The 23,422-nt window shown below is 48.9% G+C and overlaps 1 protein-coding gene across 1 annotated transcript in view; it reads right to left on the bottom strand.

Moving 5' to 3' along the window:
* gpt2 (glutamic pyruvate transaminase (alanine aminotransferase) 2) overlaps positions 1-23,422 on the bottom strand; it is a 96,043-nt gene that overhangs the window by 2,237 nt on the left and 70,384 nt on the right. The gene's annotated exons all lie outside the window — the stretch shown is intronic.

The raw sequence follows: 23,422 nt of genomic DNA, 5'->3' as shown, positions 1-23,422 counted from the left end.
GACCGGAAGAGTGTCACCAACAAATTTAGGAGGGTTTTCTTTTTAAACCCAGGGAATTGTCAGAATGTAGAATGTGAAACCTTCTACTGCAGGCTGTTGAGGGGACCAGCACAGATGCATGAACAAAGTACTAGGACAGTAGTGATAAAGGAATAGAAAGATATGCCAATAGGATTCAATGAAGTGGTGGGAGACACCTGTATGGAACAGGTTTAGCCAAAATATCTGTTTTGTATGCTTTCGGTGTTGATTGTGTGTTAACTTTTCTTCAAAGAAAAGAGAATAAATTGGTGCAATCTCAAGGGTTTGAAGCCAGAATTGAGTGTACAGTTTTGGTCTTCTTACTGATTGAAGGATACTGGCCTTGAAAGAAGTGCAATGAAGGTTCACTGTGTCAACAACTGGCAAGAGAGATTGCCCTACGACGACGAGTTGAGCAGGCTAGATTAATTTTCCCTAGATTAAGGGGCAATCTTATTGAAACAAAGTTCTTAAATGGCTCGAGGGAGCACAGGCATTTACCCCAACTATGAAGTCTTGAATCTAAAAAGGTCACAAACTTTCCTTCACTTAAAAGGATTATAAATCTTTGAAATTCAAAGCCATTGGTGCTCATTGAGTATATTAAAGATAGATTGGTATACTTTTGGATATTGAAGGAGCCACGGGGCAGCACAGGAAAGTGACCTGGGGAACAATGGGCCAGTTCTTAATATGCCCCATTTTCCTAATGCTAAATACAAAGCAAGTTCATACAGAGTAGACACAAATTACCAAGGAAATCCTTCAGCTTTATTTGTTTGATTGCTGTTGGCATCTTTAACAAGTAAACAGCCAGGACACTCCCAACCATATCGATTAGCTTTCCAAAAGATTGTTCCATTTCTCTTATTTTCTCATTTGCTGCAATGGAGGAACAAACATTTAGTCCTGTCCAGAGATTGTTTGTGAACAATTATGAAAGTAAGTGTACTTAAATTGTTCAATAGATAAAAATTCACACTTCGCTCTAATTGTCATCTATTTAGTGGATCAATTAATCTTTATAGGCTTTAACACAACAGCTACCATATGGGTGAGGGCAGCACGGTAGCACAGTGGTTAGCACTGTTGCTTCACAGTACCAGGGTCCCAGATTCGATTCCCAGCTTGGGTCACTGTTTATGCAGTGTCGGCACATTCTCGGTGTCTGCGTGGGTTTCCTCCGGGTGCTCTGGTTTCCTCCCTCAAGTCTCAAAAGAGGTGCTGTTCGGTAATTTGGACATTCTGAATTCTTCCTCTGTGTACCCGAACAGGCGCCGGAATGTGGTGACTCGGGGCTTTACACAGTAACTTCATTGCAGTGTTAATATAAGCCTACTTGTGACAATAAAGATTATCGAATGGTCGAGGTGAAAAGTGGGTCAAAGATTGTTCTCCCAACTGCCCTAGTGAGCATTGCCAGGCGGTAGGGGATAGATTCAGTTGTAAATAACCCACCCTTCCCTCTCCCCTAAGTATGAGAATTACACCCAAGTAAAAACGTTAATGACTCAACATTAAGAAAAAAAGGGCAGCATGGTAGCACTGTGGTTAGCACAATTGCTTCACAGCTCCAGGGTCCCAGGTTCATTTCCCAGCTTGGGTCACTGTCTGTGCGGAGTCTGCACGTTCCCCCCGTGTCTGCGTGGGTTTGATCTGGGTGCCCCGGTTTCCTCCCAGTCCAAAGATGTGCAGGTTAGGTGGATTAGCTATGCTAAATTGCCCTTAGTGCCCCCAAAAAGGTTAGGTGGGATAGGGTGGAGGTGCGGGTTTAATTGGGGCACCCTTTCCAAGGGCCTGTGCAGATTCGATGGGCAGAATGGCCTCCTTCTGCGCTGTAAATTCTATGTAAAGGCCCACCCCAAATTGTAGGCGTGCAGCATTAAGGCACAGAAAGAGTAAAGAAACACCCGATAACAAGCTCATTAACCTTTTTGAGACACAAAAATGCAATTCTGACCTATTGAATAGCTCCATCATTTTTTCTCCTCGTATAAAATACAGGTTTGTACTATACTGCTAAGAACCTACCTTTCGCATCGAAATATTTCATGAATAATTGTTTTCGCTCATCGCTCATCTCCTGCGAGAGGGTCAATTTCACCGATTCCTCGTTATTCCAGTGAGGAGAGTTCCGCTCGCCTCTGCCCCCTAATGCCATAGCCCAACAGCTGCCGAACGTCACGGAGAGCTTGGTGGTTACCTCGCTCGTTAATGTTCTTCCTATTTGCTATGGCTGGGAGTAATTGTTCAACAGCTTTATTGGTTCGGGCTGTACCTGGGCATTCGACAGCCATCATCTGGAACCTTTAACGATTCATAAATAGACTTTGTTGGGCAACAGAAGTTTTCCCTGCCAATTGATTGGCCGGAGACCCTTTCCCTAATCCCAGGTAATTTCCATATTTGGAGACGCCCATAACAGGGAAAGTGGTCCAGCCAATGGCAGCGAATGGGAATCCAAATGTGGCTAATTGCATTTCTGATTAGTCAATATCAGACGAGTAACAGACTCTTATCATTAACCCTGTGATTTCGATACTCCTCTTTGGTATGTGAACTTTAACCTTTTTGTGAATTTATTGGTAAAATGGTAAGATGAAAGCATGAAATTTGCAAAGTACGCATCCTCCATGTTCCATTGGAAACCAGGCATGCACGGTGTTGCCCCGAGAATTCGGGTCACACCCAGACTACCTATGGCCTGGATTACTTTGCGTTTTACCTTTACCTCGATTGTAAGGGGGAACAGCCCCTCTTCTACTTCTCAATCTGTGGTTGCACTTCAGTCTCCTGCTGCTGAACTTTGACCACCTGGTCTGGAGTCCAAGGACTTCCTCCTTTGCCTGGTCGAAGTGGTCATGGTCAGGTGGGAGAGACAATGGCATTATGGTATGGTGCTGGTATTATCAATTCAGAGGCCCAGGATTCAAATCCCACCACAGCCAGATGGTGAAATTTGAATTCAATTTTTTTAAAAATCTGGGACGATGAAACCATTGTTGTGAAGACCCACCTGGTTCACTAATGTCCTCTTTGGGGAAGGAAACATATCATCCTCACCTGGCCTCCAGCTGACTCTGGATCCACAACTCTTAAATACACTCAGTAAAAGGGCAAATAAGGATGGGCAATAATGGCCCACCCACATCACATGGCTCTGACACTCTGGCTACGTTCTATGGCGATCCCTGGACCCACTGTGGTGCCCACCCATTACCTGGGGTCTTTTGCCACTAGTGGGCACCACAGGGAGTAAGTATGTGGTTGACAATGAAAATAAACTATGTTTATTTGGAAAAGTTTCCTTTTGGTATTTATTCTCCGTGACCCTTTTTTAAACCAGAGGCACTTTTTTTGATTTGATTTAGATGATATAGTCCTTGTGTTATGTACTCTGGGATAACGCAGGCTGCAACTGGATGCAGCTTTAACCAAAAGATACTCCAGACCTTGAAGTTAGGTCAATCTGATTTATTGAATCAATAGCACAGTTCTCTATGAGTTCGACTCTCTGCTAACCTAAGTGTGGTTACTCTGTCTGACTGAACCAGATTAGCTCTTAGCCACGTGCTGGAGATGTGATACTGTACATACACCCTGACTCACTCTATAGATGTTCATCAGTGGAAAGAGGCGGAGTGTGAGTGCCTCATGTCTTTTATAGTGAGATACCACCCGAGTGTCCTGCCTGCTCATTGGTCATGTCCTGTTCTCTGTGTCCATTAGCTGCCTGTCTGTGCCTGTCTGTATATCATTATCTGCATGTCTGCATATCATGACAATAGTCATCCTAATTGGCAACTTTAATAAGGATACAGGGAGTCCACACGAGTAAAATAAAGAAATGTAATTTTATTTGCACACGATATTTACACTGCCTGGTAGATCCCTACCGGGTTCCTGTTTTAGTCCATGCCTAACTGGTGTAGCCATCTGGGATGGCCACGTCCCGATTGCAAAATGGACACCCGCAAAGAATGCAGGGAAAATTGGACAATGCTAAGAAACAAGCAGGTGAAAGCTCTGTCTGTTGATTAGAACCTTAAACTCTCAGACAGGGCAGAAACCACCAAGCAATCTACATACTAATGAGCCATCTCCGGGGACAAAAGGGAAACATTTAGATCCACAATGTTAGGACAGACTCCCCGGCGCCAGAAGAAGCTAAGACAAAGCTGACTGACAGTCACCAGGACACGCCCAGCGATCAAGGAACCACCCCTCTATTGGAGGAAAATCGATACAGATGATTGGGAAAGACCCAATTAGTTGAGGCCAAGTTCAAGGCCCGCCCAAAAGCGCACAAAGCCCCTTTTTAGTATAAAAGGTATCTCCCAAGGGAGAACGCCCTCCTTTGACTTTGGCTCTCACCGAAGAGAGAGACCTGCCTAGCAGCTGCACCAGACCAAGTAAGTCCCAAGTCAACGCACGCTACGAGATAGACGCTCCTAGTTGCTACCCTGTAAACAGCTCAACCCAGCAGCCTCAGAACCGAGCAACGGCCATTGTTCCTCTGACTGAGTGGGCACCCGAAGCTAAGTATAGGCTTTAGTAATAGTGGTAGTTTAGTTTGTAGAGTTTATGCATGAGTAGATTTGACTGTGTGTAAATAAATGAGCATTGCTTTTGAACTTACTAACTGGTGTATCGCAACATTGGCCGGTGGCTGTACATTTACAAAATTGGATGTGAGCAACGCTTATCTACAGCTGGAGCTCGATGAATCATCACAGTCGTACTTCGTAATCAATACATACAAGGTCCTCTATGAGTACTCCCAGCTCCCATTCGGAGTATATTCGGCATGTGCAATTTCCCAGAACGTCATGGGAAATATTCTGCATGGATTACATATTACGGTTTACTTGGAAGATGTACTGGTCACAGGGACCACAGAGCAAGAACACTTGCAGAAACCCGAGGCAGCGTTGAAACATTTTTCAACACTGCCTCAAGTATGGGGACTGCCTGTGCCATGCGAACCGCATGTTTCACACGAAGGAAGTAGTATATTTGGGGTATCGGGTGGACTGGGGAGGTCTATACCCAGTCACCAAGCAAGGCCCAGGATGAGGTGTTGAAGGAGAAACGGTTGTCTGCTTTGGGGATGCTGACACATTTTGACCCTTTTGCCGTACGGGATTGGGAAAGTCCTGTCTCATCAGATGAGCGATGGCCGTGAACATCCGATCGCCTTTGCCTCCCCAACACTGGCTGTAGCTGAGAGAACATTTGCCCAAATAGAAAAGGAAGATCTCCCGGTCGGATTTGGTGTAAAAGTTTTATCAGTATGTCTATGGCCACCATTTCTTTATCGTCAATGATCACAGGCCGTTGCTGGGCCTCTTCCATGAAGACAAGGTGATCCTGCCAATTGCATCTGCGAGGATTCAGCGCTGGGTCTTGTTATTGGCTGCTCACGTTTACTCATTTGAGCGCCGCCCAAGAACCCAGATTGCACATGCTGATGCGTTGAGCCATCTTCCACTGCGGACACTTTTAGCCATAATTTGCCCGTAAGAAACAGAGTAAAACATCCACTCACCCTCAACAATACTAAAAGCAACAAAAATGCCAGGAAGCAACAGTTCAAGAGGCCACAGAGTCAGCAGAAACTGCGGCAGGGGACAGGAGCGGCAAGCGAGCGGATCAGCAGACCCAAGAGGTGAGGGGTCCCTGGTCACTCCCGAGAGAGGGAGACCAGCGACCTGAAAAGCAATCTCCCCCCCCCCAGCCAGGGGACAGATGGAAGATGTTCCTCACCAAGGAACTGAAGGAGATGAAGGAGGACATCAAGGTAGAAGTAAAGGCGGCAGTCAACGTGGCAGTGACCGAGGCGCTGGCCATCATGCAGGTGGCCCTCGACAAATAGAAAAAGACTGGAATTCTAGGGGGAGCATTGTAAAGGAGCTGGAGAAAGCCACAACGGACCAGAGTGACCAAATTGCCGCCCTGGAGGCCGAAATTAAGAGGTTGGTGGTGACCCAGGAGTCCTGAAAAGGAAGGTGGAGGACCTTCCACGAGATTCCAAAATATCAGAATAGTGGGCCTGCCAGAGGGAATCGAGGGCAGGGACCCAACCAACTGCGTAGCCCAGATGCTGGGTAACCTAGTGGGGAGTGACAGCTTCCCCAAGCCGCCGGAGATCGACAGGGCTCACAGGTCGCTCCGCCCGAAACCCAAGGCGGGGGAGCAGCCAAGAGTGGTCATTGTCAAGTTGCACAAGAACCAGGACCGGGAAAGGATCCTGCGCCAGGCCAGACAAACAAAGGCCTGCAGCTGGGAAGGACACAAAATCAGAGTCTACCAGGACATTGGGGCAGACCTGGCAAAGCACTGGGCAGGATTTAACAGTGTGAAGTCGGCCCTGTAGGAACAATATAAAATTTGGGCTACAAACTCAACCTGAGCAAGAGTGGAGTCTTCTCTGTGAACCTGGAATGTGGAGAGGCAGAGCTGGGGGATTACCATTCAAACAAGCCCAAAGCAAATTCCGCTACCTGGAGATCCAGGTAGCCCACGACTGGACACGGATCCACAAGTGGAACCTGACCAGCCTGGTGGAGGAAGTTAAAAGCGACCTGCAGAGATGGGACTCTCTCCTGCTCTCCCTAGCGGGCAGGGTGCAGATGATCAAGATGAACGTGCTGCCCAGGTTCCTCTTCCTGTTCAGATCCATACCGATCTACATCCCCAAGGCTTTCTTTAACTCGGTCGACAAAATGAATATGGCGTTTGTGTCGGGGGGTGGGGGAAACCCAAGGGTCCAAAAAAAGGTCCTACAAAGAAAAAGAAACACAGGGGCCTAGCCCTCCCAAACTTTAAAAAAAATAAATTTAGAGTACCCAATTATATACGGCCATGTTAGACACTACCTTTAGGTGGTTGAGATAGGACGGAGGGATGCTGACTGTGAGGGACTTCTACACACAGGACAGGCTAGCGAACTTAGAGGAACTGACAGAAAAACTACAACTAGCCAACTGGAATGAACTGCAACACCTACAAGTAAAGAACTTCCCCTGCAAGGAGACGACAACATACCCACGATCCTGAGACACATAATGTTAGAGGAACTAATAAGAACGGGCAACCTAGGAGGGGGGAATTGAGGGACCTGCACGAACGATTACTGGGAAGAGCACGCTCCCCACTGGACGAAACATGGGAAAAGTGGGAGCAAGATCTAGGGTTAGGCCCTAAACTATAATCAGAAACGGATTTGCAATGAAACACAGAGCGCTGCAGTGCGGGGCTCTGGCTGATGGGGGGGCCCCATACGGAGAGGTGGCTGTGTGCGCCCCCAAAGTGTAAGTCCGCCCACCTCTGCTGCGAAGCCTTCACTGCGGTGAGGAGGAGGCGCTGGCCAATGCCCGTCGAGCGGAGCAGCAGGCCAGCAGCAGGCAGGCAGCCAGCTATGAGCACACATGGTTGTCGAGGGTCGAAACTCAATGCCCAGCCACCCGAGCGAGAGATGAGAGGTGAGCAGAGCAGCAGTTGGGAGGTGTGCAGATGCCAGGCAAGCACCGAGGTCATGTCTTGGTGAATCGGGAGCACTGGCCAGCGGGAGCAGGGCGACTCGAGAGCCAGAGGCCAGCCAGGCAGCAGGGTTGAGAGTGAGAGGGCGGGGCTGGCCAGGGAGGGTGGGATTTTGGGTTTTTGTGCCTTGCATTGTGTGAGCTGAGGGTGGGCGGGGTTGGGAGGGCATTGATGTCATTCAGGGTGAGGCTGGACATCATTAGGGATGGGACTCAATGTAATTGGGGACAGGGCTCAATGTCATTGTAGGCGGGGCACAACATCATTGGGGCAGGGCTCGACGGCATTGGTGGTGAGCCATCACATCACTAGGGGGCGGGGGGCATGATGTGGGGCCCCGCAAAGAGGGAGAGCAGAGCACAGGGTCCCCAACAGTGTAAGTCTGCCTCAGACTACAATATTAAACATTGATATTCCAAGGCATAATTGTTCACCGCATATGCTCCTCTAGACCTATTGCTTAGCATTCTTAAATATTATTTATACCAAAACAGACATTTTCACAATCATTATAGATATTAATGTTTCCAGACAAACATTGCTCAGTTTCGTACTTGACTGTAGGTCAATGATAGTGTGCAAGTTTTTAAGTTGGAGCAAAGCTAATTTTTTAGCTTTTTAAAAACGTACAATTTGGGGTTCACGTGATGTGAACGGGGGTGTGGCTGCATTTTTACGAGCTCCGGCTCTACCCGTCTTTGATATTTGTATCAGGGTATTTGCAAGTTTTTATAATAATAATAACACGACATAAACATGGTACAATAAACCCATCACAGTCTTCACACACCCCAACCATAAAACAACAATCCGGCCCTCTTCCCCTTTGGAATTCTGCTTCTGCTGACATTTTAATTTTCCCCGAGAAAGTCAACGAACGGCTGCCACCTCCGGGTGAACCCTAACATTGACCCTCTTAAGGCGAACTTTATTTTCTCGAGTCTGAGAAACCCAGCCGTGTCACTAACCCAGGTCTCTACACTCGGGGGCTTCGAGTCCCTCCACATTAATAAGATCAGTCCCCGGGCTACCAGGGCGGCAAGGCCAAGACGTCGGCCTCTTTCGCCCCCTGAACTCACGGCCCTTCAGAAACTCCAAAGATCGCTACCTCCGGACTCGGCATCACCTGTGTTTTGAGTACCATGGACACTGTCTTAGCGAAACCCTGCCAAAACCCTCTAAGCTTCGGGCATGCCCAATACATGTGGACATGATTTGCTGGGCTTCCTGCGCACCTCGCACACCTGTCCTCTACCCCAAACAACTTGCTCACCCAGGCCACCGTTATGTGTGCCCGGTGGACTACCTTGAATTGTATCAGGTTAAGCCTAGCACATGATGAGATGTATTAACCCTGCTTAGGGCATCCGCCCACAGACCCGCCTCTCTCCCTCTTCCTAGCTCGTCTTCCCACTTGCCCTTAAGGTCCTGCACCGGAGTTTCCTCCACCTCCGAAAGCTCCTGGTAAATATCTGATACCTTCCCCTCTCCCACCCAGGTACTGGAGAACACTCTGTCCTGTATCCCCCGTGGCAGCAGCAGCGGGAAGGCCGGAACCTGCTTTCTCAAGAAGTCTCGCACCTGCAAATACCTAAACCCATTCCCTGCTGGCAATTCAAATTTATCCTCCAAGGCTTTCAAGCTGGGGAAGCTCCCGCCTATAAATAGATCCCCATCCTCCTAATCCCCGCCCTTTTCCATCTCCGGAACCCACCATCCAGCCTATCCGGTAATCGGGGTCCAAACCGATGCTCTCTCCACTCTCTTATATCTCCTCCATTGCCCCCAGATTCTCAGAGCCGCCACCACCACCGGACTTGTGGAGTATCGGGCCTGCGAGAATGGAAGAGGTGCCGTTATCAGTGCTCCCAAACATGTGTCTTTACATGATGCCGCCTCCATCCGCTCCCACACCGATCCCTCCCCCACTACCCACTTCATAATCATGGCTATATTAGCCGCCCAGTAGTAGTTGCAAAAGTTCGGCAGCGCCAACCCTCCCTCCCCCCGACTGCTCTCCAGCAACACTTCCTTCACTCGTGGGGTTTTACCTTATTCACCCACTTGAAAAAGGCCCTTGGGATGAAGATGGGGAGGCACTGAAAGATAAACAGAAATCTGGGAAGGACCGTCATTTTCAAAGTCTGTACCCTCCCCGCCAGTGACAACGGGAGCATGTCCCATCTCTTAAAGTCCCCACCCATTTGTTCTACAAGCCGGGATAGGTTTTACTTGTGCAGTGCCTCCCATTCCCGGGCCACCTGGATTCCCAGATACCGAAAGCTCCATCCTAACATTCTAAGTGGCAGCTCTCCCAGTCTCTTCTCCTGCCCTCTTCCCTGGATCGCGAACATCTCGCTTTTCCCCATGTTCAATTTATATGCCGAAAAATTACCAAATTCCCCTCCACATAGGAGGATCCACATAACATCGCCCATCCCCTCCAACGGGTCCGAAATGTACAAGAGCAGGTTATCTGCGTAAAGCGAGACCCGGTGCTCCACCCTCCACCCCGAACCAGCCCTTTCCAGTTCCGAGAGGCTCTTAACGCCATGGCCAATGGCTCTATGGCCAGAGCAAACAGTAGCGGGGAGAGGGGGCACCCTTGCCTCGTTCCTCGGAGTAGTTTAAAATACCCCAACCTCAGCCGGTTCGTACACACACTCGCTACTGGTGCCTGATAGAGCAACCGCACCCAGTCAATAAAGCCCTCACCAAACCCAAACCTTCCCAGCGCCTCCCACAGGTAATTCCATTCCACCTGATCAAGAGCCTTCTCCACATCCATCGCTACCACCACCTCTATCTCCCCTCCTTCTGAGGGCATCATAATAACATTTAAAAGCCTTGGAACATTCACCTTGAGTTGCCTGCCCTTTACAAATCCCTTCTGGTCTTCGCCTATCACCCCTGGGACATAGTCCTCTATCCTTATGGCCAGTATCTTAGCCAGCAGTTTGGCGTCCACATTCAGTAGAGAAATTGGCCTGTATGACCCGCATTGCTCTGGATCCTTCTCCCGTTTCAGGATCAATGAAATCGAGGCCTGCGACATTGTTGGGGGGAGGACTCCCTTCTCTTTTGCTTCATTAAATGTCCTCACAGCAGTGGGCTCAATATCTCTGAAAACGTCTTCTAGAATTCCACTGGGTAGCCGTCCGGCCCCGGGGCCTTGCCCGACTGCATGCCCTCCAACCCCTCAATTTCAATTGGGGTTCCCTGCCCCTCCACCAGGTCCTCCTCCACCCTCGGGAACCTCAACTGGCCCAAAAACTGCCTCATCCCCTCCACCCCAGCCGGGGATTCCGACTCATATAATTTGCTGTAAAAGTCCTTAAACCCTCATTCACCCCCACTGGGTCCAGGTCCGTGATCCCACCTCTACTCTTTACTCTCCCTATCTCCCTGGCCGCCTCCCTTTTTCTGAGCTGGTGCGCTAACATTCTGCTAATCTTTTCCCTATACTCATAGATCGTTCCCCTTGCCTTCCTCAGCTGTTCCACCGCTTTCCCTGTAGTCAACAGCCCAAACTCCGCCTGTAACCTCCACCACTCCCTGAGTAGCCCCGCATCCGGGGCCTTCGAGTATCTCCTATCCACCTGGAGTATCTCCTCAACTAACCTATCCTTCTCAGCCCGTTCCGCCTTTTCTCTGTGGGCCCGTATCGAGATTAATTCCCCTCTGACCACTGTCTTCAAAGCTTCCCAAACCCATTGCTGCAGAGGCCTCCCCCGTATCATTTGTTTCCAGGTAGTTTTGGATGGACTTGTTCACCCGCCCACAGATCGCTTTGTCCGCTAACCCCACATCCAGCCTCCATAGCGGGCGTTGTCCTCTCTCCAAATTAGCCCGTAGATCCACCCAATGTGGGGCATGATCCGACACTGCGATTGCCGAGTACTCAGTATCCACCACCCCCGGTATTAGAGCCCTGCTCAGAACAAAAAAATCAATGCGAGAGTAAACCTTGTGGACATGGGAGAAAAAAGAAAACTCCTTTGCCCTTGGCCGTGCAAACCTCCATGGGTCTACTCCCCCCATCTGTTCCATAAACCCCTTCAATTCCTTTGCCGCGGCTGGCACACACCCTGTCCTGGATTTTGACTGGTCCAATTCCGGATCAATGACTGTATTAAAATCTCCCCCCATGATCAAGTTATGTGACCCTAAGTCTGGGATCTTACCTAACACCCACCTCATAAATTCCACATCATCCCAATTCGGAGCATATACATTCACGAATACCAACCGTACCCCTTCCAGCTTTCCATTCACTATTATGTACCTGCCCCCATGTCCGACACGATTCTCCCTGCCTCGAATGCCACTCGTTAATTGATGAAGATCGCTATCCCCCTGGACTTTGAGTCCAGCCCTGAGTGGAATACTTCGCCAACCCATCCCTTTCTCAATCTAGTCTAGTCTATAGGCTTTAGGTGTGTCTCTTGTAACATTGCCACGTCCGCCTTCAGCCCCCTCACATGCGCAAACACGCAAGCCCTCTTGACTGGCCCATTCAACCCTCTAACGTCCCATGTAATCAGCCTGGTCGGGGTCTTCCCGCACCCCCCCCCCCCCCCCCCCCCCCGCCCACCCACTCCCACCCCCTTATGTTTGGGACATTCTTTCTTAGCCAGGATGTTATGAGAGGCTAAGAAAGGTTTGATTGAGCAGCCTGTGCTCTTCTCTGTCTTATGGTAAGGGGTGTGCGCCAGACGATTGTGGGCTTATGGTTCTATCCTGGTCCTTTTCATCCTGAGCCCCTCTACCCATTGTAGTTTGAATTGTTAATCCTGTCTTGGTTAGTTTGTTGGGAGACGCTCACTGCAATGACTGTAATCCAGATCTATTGTATGAACATTTGCTCGTGCCTCTGTATAAAAACATGGAATGGTGATCATTCTGTACTGTGCCTGAGTTTGGGGCTTTGTTGTGTTTTGTGATATATGTAAAATATCATTTTAGAACCGATGCTTTCGTGAATTTTTTCTGTAATGTTTTATTTATGTTATTGTGGGGTTAAGGAATCTGTGATTGACTCCTGCAAGGGTACAGGCAGGTCCGATATCTGAGAGGAGGACGTTACAGTGTGGTATTGGTGCCTCTGGTGCTGAGGGTCATATGTTTTGGTGCGGTCCAGGACAAGGCGCAAAGCTCTTATCCTGAATTCTTGTGGTTTATGTAAGTAATCGCTGCGTGTGAATGTGTGCACCATTTCATCATGTTTTCATGGCTTTGGACAGCACGGTGGTGCAGTGGGTATCACTGCTGTCTCACGGCGCAGAGGTCCCAGGTTCGTTCCCAGCTCTGGGTCAGTCCATGTGGAGTTTGCACATTCTCCCTGTGTTTGCGTGGGTTTCGATCCCACAACCCAAAAAGATGTGCAAGAAAGGTGAATTGGCCATGTAAAATTGCCCCTTAATTGGAAAAAATGAATTGGAAACTCTAAATTTTTTTTAAAAAAATGTTTTCATGGCCTTAACCTCCTTTCCCTTGTCATATAGAGCCACCAAGTAGACTTTGGTGATTGTACTGGGTCAACTGTATTGCTGTTCTTCTGTCCTCCTCTGCATCTATGTATATCGAGACATTTTTGCTGTGCTGTACCATTCCTGTGGTTTTGTTGTGTTATTTATTAAAATGGAAAAACGTCAAAAATATATACAATTCATTATTTGTAAAAAGTAGACAGTAAATGTACGTAATAAATGTGAAATAAAAATAGCTACTATTTAATGTTTCAAGCATATAAACATGTTAAGTGTGACAGCTGTTTGTACAGCCATGCTCTCTGCTTCAGGACACTTTATTTTTAAACAGTGACTGGGGTCTTGCTGACTCTGGAGGTAGCCGTTGTAGTATCCAGCTGTAATTTTCCTTCACTTTTAGACGGACTGAATAAAAATATTTTCAAACGTACTGTGAATTGAATTCAAAGCTGCTAGGTGGGGGAAAGATAAACTGGGAGTACAAGAGAAAGACTTGTCTATGTGCCCATTATTCCAGTCATTTCTCGTGCCACTGTTCCATAATTATCTGCCATATTTACAATGCCAATTCACCAGCCTTTTAACAATAGCGTCTGTTTCATTCAACTAGCAGGTATGAGATATTGTTGGATGATATCTTATAAAATAAATCACTGTTACGAACCCTGCTGATGTTAAATGCAAGGGTATCCCAAAACCCAGAGAAGGGTAACTTGGAACATCAGTCCTTAGTGGTGTATACTTTCAATTTGGTATAATGGGACAAAAGATATGCTAATCAGGGAGGTATAGTCCTGTCGCTTTGTGATCAATTAATAAAGAATATTATTAAATTAGCAGAAAAACACACAAGAAGGGTTATAATACACAACAATAAACTTAACTACACAATGGCTATACACACACAGTATTATATGACGTTACACTTCAGTTCCCAACTACCTATGTTTCCTGAACTCTGAGATGCCTCTTGTTCCCAAACAACATCCAATATTATATAACGTTAATCCAGCAGGTAATTACCATGCACAGGTTATTTGTTCATGTTTGGCAAAACTCTCTTCCGTTTCAGCAAAGGCGTATCTTCTTGGTTCGTGTTTTCGACTTTAAACAGCTGCCCTCTTTAGCAATAACTTGTTTTCAGGGGAGCTTGTTTTCTGCAGTTGGGTTGGCTATGATGGTAGCTGCAGCTACTCTGCCCCTTTCTCCAGTTATTGTCATAGACATAGACATAGAATTTACAGTGCAGAAGGAGGCCATTCGGCCCATCGAGTCTGCACCGGCTCTTGGAAAGAGCACCCTACCGAAGGTCCAAACCTCCACCCTATCCCCATAACCCAGTAACCCCACCTAATCCCCATAACCCAGTAACCCCACCCTACGGGCAATTTTGGACACTATGGGCAATTTAGCATGGCCAATCCACCTAACCCGCACATCTTTGGACTGTGGGAGGAAACCGGAGAACCCGGAGGAAACCCACGCACACACGGGGAGAACGTGCAAACTCCGCACAGACAGTGACCAAGCCGGAATCGAACCTGGGACCCTGGAGCTGTGAAGCAATTGTGCTAACCACCATGCTACCGTGCTGCCCCTAAGTGCTGCTAAGGATATATCATTATTTCCCTTTGGACTAGGCTTTTTTAGCCAATTCCCTTATCTCTCCACTTTGAAGTTACCTTTTCCATATCCCATTGTTTTCCCCTAGTCACATAGGTAAACATTTGCTTTTCTCACTGGTTTGCTAATTCACATATCAAAACCCGCTTCAGACACCTGCCCTTTTTTATTTTATCGCAATTTTAATCTTAATTTTCTCCAATTCTTAACACCTTCCCTCTTTTTTCAAGTGAAATGTCATAATTTGAAGACAATTTAATTTCCCAACTATTTCTTAACAGTTCTACCTTATTTAACATTACAAAGATTTAGAAGCATGTATTAACATAAAGTATACCTGAAGTATTTACACGCAAGGTTCCCAATAATCTCTTTTACATTTGTGACAATGCATTAGTAATGTTATCTCACCCAGCCACATTAATGATTCTCAAATTCATAGAATCATAGAATTTGCAGTGCAGAAGGAGGCCATTCAGCCCATCGAGTCTGTACCGGCTCCTGGAAAGAGCACCTTACTTAGGCCCATGCCTCCACCCTATTCCCATAACCCAGTAAGCCCATCCAACCTTTTTGGACACTAAAGGCAATTTAGCATGGTCAATATATCTAAACGGCACATCTTTGGACTGTGGGAGGAAACCAGAGCACCGGAGGAAACCCAAGCAGACATGGGGAGAACATGCAGACTCCGCACAGACAGTGACTCAAGCCGGGAATCGAACCTGGGACCCTGGAGTTGTGAAGCAATTGTGCTAACCACTGTGCTGCTCATAAATTAAATGTTTGTAGTAACAAACTCCATCTAAATAACCTAGTGTTCCAATTTTGAAATCTCCCCAGAGGTTCTAAGGGATTACGATCTGCATATATGATTGTTTCTGTTGATTTATTGGCAACATAACTCTCAAACTGTTGTCATGCCGATACCAAACTTAAAGTCTCTTCTTCAATTGTGGAATACTTCTGTTGATGAGGATTTAATTTACTTGCGAAATGCCACAGGCTTTTCAATTCCAAGTTCATCTTCCTGCAACAACACAGCCTCCATACCAATGTCAAAAGCATCCACAGCCAGTTTAAACCATTTGTTATAATTTGGTGCAGCTGTGGGAGTGTTCGCGGTCCTAACCAGGAAAGTGCAGCAGGAGTTGGACCCGGACCCTTTGGTGGTGATATTTGGGGTTTTAGAGAAGCCGGAGCTTATGGAGAGGGGAAGGCCGATGTCATGGTCTTCACCTCTCTGATTGCAGGGCAGCAAATTTTACTGGAGTGGCGGTTGGCATCGCCACCGGGGGTAGCGGCATGGTTGGGTGACCTATACGACTTCCTGCGGTTGGAGAAGATAAAGTATAAGTTAAGGGGCTCTGCAGAGGGTTTTGAGAAAAGGTGAGGGATGTTTGTGACCGTGTTTGACGAGCTGTTGATTTGTTTCCATGTGCTGTACCGAGCAGGAATTGCCATGAGTTTTCTAGCGCTCGGCCCTGCGAGGCCGGCAACGCTATTCAACGTCAATTGATCCACTTAACGAGGCTTCACGGGCTTCCCGCCCCGAATGTTGGCTCGCCAACTGATTCGCTGGGACCGCGCTTGCCAGCCGCCCGCCAACAACATCAAGCAGCACTTAAGCTGCACTTGCTCAGCCAACCCCAGCCAGCTCACAACAATGGCGCTGAGGAGACCGGCCCCAAGATTCGGGGATGCTGACCTGGGGAGGTTCCTGGATGCGGTGGAGGCTGGAGGGATGCCCTGGTCCCTCGAGGGCCCCGAAGGAGAGCCACAAGGCAGCCAGTGCTGCCTGGGACGAGGTGGTGGCAGCAGTGGAGAACCTGGTGCATGATGCCGGCACCATGAGTGAAGGTGTCCAAGGCGTCTCGCAGTCGGTCTCGGCAGTATGTCTGCGCCACTGGAGGATGTCACCTAGTACCAGGCTGACCTTGATGAGGTACTGCGGGACATGTCCCACTCTCAGATGGGAATGGCCAAGGCGCTGCAGAGCTTGTCCCAGTCACAGGTGGGCATGACTGAGGCACTGCAGAACATGGCCCGATCACCGGGGGATTTGTTCTAGTCACTGAGGAGCATCGCTGAGGGTGTCGACACGATGATGCGGACCATGGGGAACCACCAGGGCTGGCAGAGCCAGATGATACATCGGCATCAGGGGCCCGAACCAGCTGCCCCTCCGTCTCAAGGTTAACCCCAGGGCCCTGTGGGCATCAACCAGGAGGAGGAGGCACTGAGTGTCAACCCAGACCCATCCCATGGGGCGGCAACAGTGACCACCAACACTCCTGAGGTCCACCCCCTTGATGAGGCTACGCTCCGGGGCCAGCACACCGGACAGGGCGGCACGGTATGTGTCGTCGACAGATGAGCCGAGGCCCTCTGGCCCCAGAGGATGCCCGCCAGGGGCAAAGAAGGCACAGGACAAGGTAAGCAGCTAGCTGCCTCCACCCCAGATGTGCATCCTGGGGAAACACTGAGACGTAGTGGTAGAGCTAGGAGGGCCAGGCACGTTGCTCGTCACTGAGGGCACCGGGGTAGGGTGGAGGGGTTAGTAGAGGGTGGGGGCTGCACTATCGGGAATGGGGTATTGTACAGCACATTAAACAACTCTTTGCGCAAACATTACGATGCCTCTGTCACTTTCTTCCGCAATGCTGGCTGGCCCCCGGACCCTTTGCCTGTCTCTCCAGGCCGTGGTCCTGTCCTGGGGTTATGTCCCACATCCTGGGTGTTCGGATGTTGGCTGCTGCATGTGTGGTGTTGACTCCCACACAGTGTCCAGTCATCAAGGTGCGATCGGAATGGTAGACAATGGCTCCCACATGCTACGTGGCCCGCCTACACACGGGAACCCACTTGACATGTGTGAAGTGCTCACTTAGCCACGGTTGCTATTCCCTATCAGCAATAGCCTTCAGCCGCGCAGCCAGAGGCCTCAGCAGTCGGTGGGGCAAATGGACAGGGATTGCCCCCGGAATGGGATGGGGATCCAAGGGTTGGCATGGTGGTGCCATGAGCGATTGCCCCCCAAGTTGCCCTCCCCCCCCCCCCAGCACCTCCCCCCTACCTTTCCATGGCGGCCCTCCTCTGGGGGGAGTGCCCCAATCCCGCTGAGCACTGGCGGGGGGCAAGCCCAGCAACCCCGGTCTCTTTGCCAGTGAACAAAGATGGCTACTCATCTCCTCGGCTTGCTACAGAAGCTCTTCTATCAAGTTCATGTTTTTCAAAAGGAGTACTAATCGGTGCCAGCGTGAGCACCTGCTGGGGAGGCCACTGAATGATGGGGGGCCATTGGATAATGGGTGGCTCTCGTTAATTGTATGAAAATGGGGCTAAAGTGGTGATAATTGGTTTCTTGCCATGCTACGGCAAGATCCCGATTTCGCCCATGGGAGCTGGCTGGTTGCATTGCTAACTGTTTGGCGCCTGGCACGGATCTAATTTTTGGCCTCTCCCGCTATACACCGGCCTCGTTTCGCTTGAGCGAGCGCGTAATGAGGCCGGAAGACAGCGACCAAATTCTTTTTTCTTGTTGCAGGTTCTGGAAAATTCCAAATGGCCTGTATTTTCACATCTCGTGGAGCCATCTGATCATGTCTCACCATATGTCCTAAATATGAAATTTGAATTTTAGCAAATCCGCTTTTTGTCAAACTCATGACTAGATTTGCTCTTTTAAGCGTTCAAACAAGTTATTTTAGGTGTTCCGCCAACTTCAGCATGATTCCACCACCAAACACATCTTCCCCTCACTCCCCGTCAGCATTTCACAGGGACTGTTCCCTCTGGGATACCTTAGTCCGCTCCTCCAGCCTCAACGCATCACCCTCTTCCCACAGCACCTTCCCATGCTATCACAGAAAATGTAACACCTGCCCCTTTACCTCCTCCCTGCGCACCATCTCAGGCCCTAAACACTCTTTTCAAGTGAGGCAGCGCTTCACGTGCACCCCCTCAATCTGGTCTATTGCATTCATTGCTCCCAGTGCGGTCTACTCTATATTGGAAAGACTAAACGCACACTAGGTGACCGCTTTGCAGAACACCTCCGGTCTGTCCGCATGCAAGACCCAGACCTTCCTGTCGCTTGCCATTTCAACACACCGTCCACATGTCTGTCCTTGGCCTGCTGCAATATTCCAGTCAAGCCCAGCGCAAACTGGAGTAACAGCACCTCATTTTCCGATTAGGCAAGTTACAGCCTTCCGGATTTAACATTGAGTTTAACAACTTCAGACTGTGAACTGTCCCCTCCACTTTCACCCCAATTTTGTTTCGATCAAGTTATTTTTATTTTTATTTCTTTCATTGATCTGTTTTCCCTCACCATTGTTCCCCCCACCCCACTTGGGCCACAACTGTTCCTAGTTGCCATTTAACACACTGTTCAACTTTGTTCTGCATTCACACATTTTAATCTCTTTATGTGCCGCTATCAACACCCTTCTTAGCCTTAATCACCCCAATTTACTGAGATTGTCCAGTATTTTCTGGTTTTGTTATTAATCTGAATGCGGATGTGGTGTTTTTGCAGGAGACTCATTTAGGGGTCAGAGATCAAGGTTGCGGAGACATGGGTGGGACAAGTTTTTCATTTGGTTTTTGGTGGTAGGGACAGGCGCGTGGCAATAATAATCAATAAAAAGGTTCAATTTTCTGCTGCCAAGATCTTGGTGGAACCCAATGGTAGACATGTTATTGCTTGTGGGTCTCTGGCGGGCACCTCGGTGGTGAACACAGGGAGAAGGCTAGTCGCAGAAGGCAGCTTTCCAGGAGATTGTGCAGATAATAGACCCGAGTGGCAGTCAGGTTTCTGCCCCAATGTGGCTTTTGAAACATTTTTTTAATGTACTTTATTCCAAACATGTGTAAAAAACAGCAACATATACAAACCCACAGTCCACAGATTGTACAATTTTCCCCCTTTTCCTCCCTCTGCTTCCCCCTTGTGACGAACAGCTCCTCAAACATTGTCATGACAACCCCCACCGCATCTCAAAGCCCTCCGCTGACCCCTTCAACTCAAATTTAATCTTTTAAAATCAAGAAAAGTCGTACAAGTCCCCACGCCAGGCTGCCACCCCCGGCGGCGTATCCGACCTCCAATTTAGCAAGATGTTTCACTGGGCAATTAGAGAAGCGAAGGCCACAACATAGGCCCCCCCTTCCACTCCAGCAGCTCTGGCACTGCTGATACCCCAAAAATTTCCTTCATTGGGTCTGGCCTGTCCTCCATCCCCACAATCTTAGATAGCGTCCCAAACATCACCTCCCACTATCTCTCCAGCTTCTCGGAACCCCAAAACCTGTGCGCATAATTCGCCAGCCCCTGCCCACACTTCTTGCACTCATCGACCACCCCCTGAAAGAACCCACTCATCTTCACCCAGGTCATATTGCACCTTTGCGCCACCTTAAACTGGATCAAACACATCTTCGTGCAGGAGGTTGAATCATCCTACGCATCGTCACACACCACAGTCCCCACCCTATTTCTCCCCCTCCAAATCCCTCCTCCCATTTGTTCTTGATCCTCACCACCTGCCGACCCCTCCTGCTCCCCCAACCACCCGTATATCTCCCCAATCCTACCCTCGCCCAACTCAATCAATTTAGTTCAATGTGGCTTTTGAAACATTTCAATTGGATCTCTGTATATTGGACCCCCAGTAGAAAGTTCAGCCATGATGGATTTTTTGGATGGGTTATTCATCCCAGTGGTGAAGAGGGAGAGGCTGGAAGAGTTGGAATCCCTATTGGGCCCATAAGAAATTAAGAAATGTATTGGGTTGATGCGAATGAATAAAGCCCCAGGCCTTGATGGCTTTCGTATTTAAGTTTTATAAGAAGTTTGTGGAACAATTGAGCCCTCTAATTATAGATATGTTTAATGACTCATTGTCCTGGGGTTCGTTGCCCGTTATACTTGCGCAGGCCTCTATTTCCCTGATCCTTAAGAAGGACAAGGACCATGGAATGTGGGTCATATTGACCTATTCTGCTTTTGAACGCAGACACCAAGTTGCTTCCCAAAGTGCTGGCACTGCGGTTGGAGTCCTGTCTCCCAGAGGTGAGCTCATTCAAGGGTCAGCAATTGTCAGCCAATATACATCAGCTATTAAATGTTGTCCTCTTCCCCTCTTCAGTACCCAAGCCGGAGGTGATTGTTTCCCCAGATGCAGAAAAGCCATTTGATAGGGTGGAGTGGGGATTTCTCTTTGAGATTCTTGTGAGGTTTGGATTTGAGCAAAAGTTTATATCCTGAATGTTTACTTTATAGGGCTCCCATTGATAGTGTTCGCACAAATGCTTTGAACTCAGGCTACCTTCCACTGAATAGGGGCATGAGGCAGGGATGTCCGTTGTCTCCCCTCCTATTTACTTCAGCAATAGAATCGCTTGCCATCACACTGAGGTCTTTCAACAAGCAGAGGGAGATCAATTGGGGAAGGGTGGAGCAAAGGATGTCCTTGTACGCAGATGATCTGCTTCTTTACATTACAAACCCTGTATCCACTATGGATGGAATAATTAAGCTACTTAGGAGTTTTGACTCCTTGTTTGGGTATAAGTTGATTTTGGATAAGAGTCAATATTTCCCGGTTAACTCCCCAGGGAGTGAAGCACATCTGGGGATGTTACTTTGACAGATGCAGCTTTCATTGTCTGGGTATCCGGGTGGCCCACAATTGGGTCTCCCTTCATAAATACATTTGGGGTATTAACGATGGCATAGTTGCCATTCTCTCTGGCAAGATTGTCCTCTAATCCTGTAGTGGTGTCCACCCTGAAGTAGTTCAGACTGCATTTTAAAACTTAGCTCCCTGTCTTTGCTGGCCCTGGTCTGCAATAATCACCTCTTTTTGCCAGCGGGTTTAGACTCGACATCTAGGTCATGGGAGGGGAAGGTGTTCGCGAGGTTTGGGGACTTGTTCGTGGAGGGAAGGTTTGCCAGCTTGAAGGAACTGTTGGAAAAATGTCATCTTCCTGGTTCCAATCTGTTTAGATATTTTTAGATCTGCGATTTTTTTGCGTAAGGCTTTCCCCCTGGCACCACCCTCCTCCCTGATGAAGAGGATTTTGTCTTCGGGTGGATCTGGTGGGGGGAGCATTTTGTGTATTTAGAGCCGCATCCTATCAGTGGAGGCGGCTCCATTGGGTCGGCTCCATTCGTTGAGGTAAAGGTGAAATGGGATGGTGAATTGGGACCTATTCTGGATGAGGTGTGGAGCGAGGCTCTTCGCAGGGTCACCTCCACATCGTCTTGTGCTCTGCTTAGTCTAATCCTATTCAAGATGGTGCACAGGGCCCATCTGACCAAGGTGGGGATGAGTGTTTTTTTTCTCTGGGGTGGAGGATAGGTGCAAGTGTTGTTCTCGGGGGCTGGCTAACCACACTCATATGTTCTGCCAAATTAATGAGCTTCTGGGTTTCCATCTTTAGCACCATGTCAGAGATACTTAACATCGGTCTGGAGCCATGTCTGCTGGTGGCCATTTTCGGGGAAACAGACTCGCCGGTGCTGCAGACAGGGGTGAAGGCGGAGGTCCTCGCCTTTACCTCATTAATAGCCCAGAGAGAAGTTCTGCTTGGTGATGCTCGATCAATAACTCCAGAAGCGAGATTGGATGTCAATTGAAGGCTTTATTGGACTAGACGTTTCCCCCAGCAGCGCAGGTACAGAATGCAGCTGCTAGGGAGACACAGGCTCTTATACTCCGCCTTACTGGACGGAACCAGCAGGCAGGCTTCACCAATTATTTTGCTGTCTCAGGTTCCTCCCACACCAATGGTCTTACAGCATCAACCTGGGTACCATAATACCCCAAATACCGACAACCACACTTGGGTGGAGCCCAGTGCCTTGGCTTGGTTGGGTGACCTTATGTTTTTCTTCCATTTGGAGGAAGTCAAATACACCATTCGGGCGATGCTCGAAGGGTTCTATCTAAGATGGCAGCCAATCATTTCCCTTTTAAAAAAAAAACAGTAGTCACCGTCAGTTGTTAAGATGTTCAGTTTAATGTTGTCGTTGGGGGGGGGGGGGGGATTCTTGATTGTTTATCATGTTCTTGTTGCATTGTAACATTAACTATTTTATATTATTTTGTTTATAATGAAAACCTTTCAAAAAATATATATTTTTAAAGCTTTTGTTCCTCCACATGAGTAAGTGAGAGGGAACCAGAGGAAACATTTTTTCACCCAGAGGGTGGTGGAAATGGGCGGGATTCTCCTAACCCCCACCGGGTCGGCGTGAATCCCGCCCTCACCATCCTCCTAATTCTCCGGCCCCCCAAAAATCAGCTCGGCGTGAATCGCGCCGCCCACCTCGGAGAATGGGCCGAAGTCCCGCCGGCGTAAATTGGAGTAGGTCCCTTACGGGCAGGATCTGGCGGCGCGGGCGGGCTCTGGGGTTCTTGGGGGGGGGGGGGATCTGGCCCCGGGAGGTGCCCCCACGGTGGCCAGACACGCGATCGGGGCCCACCAATCCGCGGGCGGGCCTGTGCCGTGGGGGCACTCTATTCTTCCGCACCGGAGGCTGTACCGGTCCGCCATTCCTGGTGCGGAATCAAAGCCCTCTGCGCATGCGCAGGGATGACGCCAGCATGCGCTGGCGCTCCCACGCATGCGCCAACTCACGCCGGCCGGTGGAGGCCCTTCGGCGGCGGTTGGTGTGACGCCAAGCCCCTTTCCCGCCGGCCGGGCGCAAACCACTCCGGGGCGGCCCGACGTAG

This window comes from Scyliorhinus torazame, chromosome 10 (genome assembly GCF_047496885.1).
Source record: "Scyliorhinus torazame isolate Kashiwa2021f chromosome 10, sScyTor2.1, whole genome shotgun sequence".
In the NCBI taxonomy this organism is placed as follows: Eukaryota; Metazoa; Chordata; class Chondrichthyes; order Carcharhiniformes; family Scyliorhinidae; genus Scyliorhinus; species Scyliorhinus torazame.
This window is presented reverse-complemented; position numbering and strand designations above follow the sequence as displayed.